This window comes from Talpa occidentalis, unplaced genomic scaffold (assembly GCF_014898055.3).
Source record: "Talpa occidentalis isolate TD23 unplaced genomic scaffold, MPIMG_talOcc4v2.1 talOcc4.14, whole genome shotgun sequence".
Lineage (NCBI taxonomy): Eukaryota > Metazoa > Chordata > Mammalia > Eulipotyphla > Talpidae > Talpa > Talpa occidentalis.
The window spans coordinates 55,883,395-55,887,977 of record NW_023601433.1 but is presented as its reverse complement, the minus strand read 5'-3'; the positions used below and the strand labels follow the sequence as shown (position 1 = coordinate 55,887,977).

Genomic DNA, 4,583 nt, shown 5'->3' with positions numbered 1-4,583 from the left:
ATCTCCTGATTCCACCTTTCCCTCACAACTCTCAAGCAACTTCGACTCAACTTTCCTTCTCAAAATGGTGTCCACTTTCACTGAGCATTCAAAGATCTGAGTCAAACTTGATTTTTTGTGCTCTTTACTTTTAAAATCGACCCCCACTGTGGCACTTCTCACCACTTCCACCTCAGACCAAACCATCCTCATTTCACACAGACAACTGTAGAAAACTGTCTTGCTCCTCTGTGCACAACCTTCTTGTGGCTTCCCATCAACTCAGAATAAAATCCCAAACTCCCAACCTGGTCTATGATTGCTTATATGATTTGGCCTGCACATCTTGCCTCTGTCCGCTGGCTCATCCACTCACACCAGCCTGTTGGCTGATCCTAGGACATCCAGCTCTGTCTGCAGGTGTGTTTGCCTCCACTCCCAGAAGTACACGGCTGTATCTCACTTGACACTTTCTGGCCAAGTGTCACCTCCTCAAAGGGGCTTTTCTTGACTTCTCTTCCTAAAAAATGCATCCTCTCTATCCCCATTCCTGGCATGCTTTACTTACCAGCATTATTTCTCTTTGTAACACCTATTACCTTTCATCTGTTTATTTGCTTATTGTTTGTCTACCACACAAGAACATGAACAATGTTAATGACCAGGAGTTTGTTTTGTTCTCACTATAATGACAATGTGACATGCCTAGCACATAGTAGGTACTTAATAAATAGCACCACAAATGAGTCCAGCAGGAAATGAAAAATTCCATTCTTTGTATAAAATAGAGGAGTCACCAACACTGGGAAATATGGATAATAATAGGAAAGATGAGGTTTTAAGGAGTAGGCAGGTAAGAAGATTAGAAATTAGTCTGTCTCCTCTATGCATGAAATTAACCTAGTCTTAACAGATCTCAATCTCTTTATCAAACAAGAAACAGTCACAGTAGTTTGGGGAGGAAAAAAAGTGAGGTTACTCAAAAAGTTTTGAACTTCTTAGAAAAAATTAATTTGGTCAATTCGAGGTATTGTTAATACCCCATCTGACCATGACTGATGAGACAGATATTTGGGTTCCAAGAATTTAACCACTTGCTAATGTCACTTCAGGTTTCTCAGACAGGCCCCTTTCTTTTATTTGAATCTTCTAGGTATCGTATTAAAAAGGTTGCCTATTATGAAATAATTTTTTGGCCTCATTACCCAGAAAACCCATTTTGTTGTTTTTATTTTTGTTTTATTTTGTTTTCTTAAACTCTGAAATTAAAAGTTGCTAGAAAGAATTGTGTTTTGTTTTTTTTTTTATGGAGGGGATAAAATTGCTCAAAATCCAACTAAGCAAAATGTCATACTCCCCCTTCCTCCCTGCCTTTGGCCCTCGTCTTCAGAAGACAGGCTACCCAGCTGAGTGCCTGAGAACACTCTCTGCTCCCTAAAGAAAGAAACTTAATCAGCAGGTTAATTGTGCCTGGTTCTGTGGATTCATGGTCAAAAACACTGTCCATCTGAAACTGCGTAAAATCAGACAAAATATCTGTCTCATCAGTTATGGTCAGATGAGGTATTAACAATACCTCCAACTGACCAAATTAATTTTTTCTAAGATCCTTTGTAAGATATTGCATTATTATGGACTGATACACCATAGTCAAGTGATATTACCTCAAATCCTTTTTACATAAAGTGAAAACCTGATGGAAACCAGTTAGTGCTGATATATTAACTTGTCTCCCCAAACCAGAGCTCTAAGGGGGAGAGGGTTCCCAAGCAATTATTCATTCAATAGATACTTATTGAGTATTATGTGCGAGGGTACTGTAGGAGACATTGGAAAGAAAAAGGTGACTTAGAGGTATGTCCTGCTTCTGAAAGCATGCAGAGTCTAGTTAGAACAATCAAATGTGTCTCCAGGGAGTTATCAGACAGCTCTCAATTGGAAAATACTCTGAATGTGATAGAAGAGTGGTCTACAGGAAGGAGACAGAACTAAGGGTCTAGACATGAAATCACCCTGAATTAGTTTTGTGCATGGGCGTTTCGTAACCACAAGGAGACTCAATGCCTTCATTTGTAAAATGGAAATTGTGATAGTAAGCAAGCCTCACCCCACTACTGTGATAAGTGAATGAGGTAACACACATGAAATGCTTAGCACAGTACCTGCCATGTAGTAAGTTTATCAGGGCTAGTGATGATTATTGATATTCCTGAGTCTTCCAGGAGTGAGGGCACTTCTGCATGAAGGGATACAGTGAGATTTCTTTTAGGGGCAGCATTTGAACTGGATCTTAAAGACGAAAGTTACATATGGATCTAGGGATTTGGAAGAGAGATCCCAGAAAAGAGGAGGCCATATTGGGGGATTAGAGAGCAGTTGGTGATTTTTTTTTTTGTACCAAAAGACAGTATAAAGAATAGTAAAGAATTCATATTGAAGAAATATAGGACAGATTATGAGCGATCTGAATGCCAGGCTGTGGAATCTGGACTTGATTTCAAAGGCATGAGGGACATTCCTAAGACTCTAAGTTTTCAGGTAAGAAGGCAGGAATTACATTGTTCTTCAAGAAGGTTAAAGTGGAAGCAGTGGATAAGAATTCAGGGAAGCCACTTAGAAAGCTAAATAGAAATCCAGACCAAAACCAAAACATTGACACTGCCATTTTCACACCCACTCCAAAGTCTCATGGCCAGCTGAACTCAGATAGAGCCCCAGAATTTTTGCTTCAGGCAACCGCTGGTAATTAATCATCCCAAACTAGAGCCACAGTGGAAATGGTGAGGGAGATTTTACTGATATCCATCTAGGAAATACATTCTGCTCTCAAAGAAAAAGAGGGTAAAGGAATATGACTTTTTGACAATCTCTCAACAGGAATGGCCATCATGAGCAGCTCAATAATGTCAATTTGTAACTGTTAGAGCCAGAGGGCTCAATTTATGCTCCATACAAACTAACCTCTTCTTCCAGTATTTTATGGGGAGGGCAAATCACAACAGCCAAATAGTTCCTTGGGAACTAGACATGTGAGTAGGAAACAATTTTTGATTCATGGTGGATTCTGGCTTTCCACGGTACCCCTGAGCCCCATCTGGTAAAATATGATGAAAATTACAAACTGCAGAAATTCTGTTCACTGTCGCAACAACAGGATGCACCTGTAGAATTCGTAGAATTAGCAGCAGTGTTCTTTCAGCACCAGTTTGAGAGAAATAAGGCTATTTGCGTAGCACCAACTAGGGCAAAATCTGAAGTATTATTGCATACTCAATGAAGGGGAGGCATTTGATCAGGACAGACACTGTCCATCCACCCAACTAAACATGGATCAAAGACTTACATGCTCCAGTTTCTCTTGCATTAGTTTATTTGCTATTTGGGGGAATAGCAATTTGACAGATGAATTTTCAGGTACTTGGGGGTTGTCTGCTCCCTGGCCTCCATAATTATATTGTGGACTCTCTGGAACAGGACTTGTCTAATTTGTCTTTACACCTCCCGCTTACTCAGTGAAGTGGCTTGCTCCTGGATCTTCAGTTGATATTCCTTTAAAAAAAATTTTTTATGATGTTTATTGAATTGAGTGAGACTGAAGAATGCACCCAGCAGTCTATAAACTATGAAAAAAAATAGCAAGAGAAGCTGGTGTGGAGGTTGGAACTGGGTGAAGGTTAAAGCGCGGTGAAAGGACACCATCTCATGCTGTCAGGAGTGCGAGCAATGTGAGCAGGACATTGGTGCAGGCTCTGAAGTCTCTCGGCTCCCGGCAGAAGCACAGTTTCCTGTACCTGCCCTATGATTAGTGTGCCCTAGAGCTGCACATCAATGTCCACACCATGAGGCTGCACCATGTTAAGCACCACCCAACATTTGTCAATCCTGTGAACACCATGGAGAAGTACCAGGAGGCGCTGGCCAAGCTGACTTTACAACTCAGGTAGCTCTTCAGCCTGCACTAAAGTTCAGTGGTGTAGATCATAGGATCATGCTATTTTTCTGGATAAAGCTGAACCCTAAGAGTGGTGGAGAACCCAAAGGGGAATTAGTAGAAGCCATCAAAAGGGATTTTGACAAATTTTGGGAGAAGTTGAATGGCTGTATCCAATTGGTGTGCAAGGCTCAGGCTGGGCCTGGCTTGGTCTCAAGGAGGAACAGGGACTCTTACATATCACTTGTTTGTTCTAATCAAAACCTCCTGGCAGGAGCAACACATCTTATTCCACTGTTGAGGAACAATGTGTGGGACATGTTTATTTCCTGCAGTATAAAAATGTCTGACTTGGTTATCTAAAAGATATTTGGATGTGATCAACTGGAAAATGTAGCTAAAAGATACAAGGCTTGTAAAAAAGTAAAACATTATCATTACACTGAATACATACACATCTTTGCAGTAGTGCAGAATACCATTATGTACCAGTAGACTTCTTAATGTGGCTCATTCAATTTTTGATAAATATAATTGAATGCTGTAAATAATTTCTTGTATTTAAATGTTGTTTTCAGGAAACTGTTTAGAAATAGTAAATACTTTCATGATTAAAAAAAAGAAAAGAGCAAATTGTGGGACCTCAAGTGGAGATTTCAGGTCCCTGTCTGAA

At 40.1% G+C, this 4,583-nt stretch overlaps 1 pseudogene; it reads left to right on the top strand.

Moving 5' to 3' along the window:
* Positions 1-3,749: 3,749 nt before the first annotated feature.
* LOC119245266 (superoxide dismutase [Mn], mitochondrial-like) lies at positions 3,750-4,260 on the top strand (annotated as a pseudogene).
* Positions 4,261-4,583: the final 323 nt, after the last annotated feature.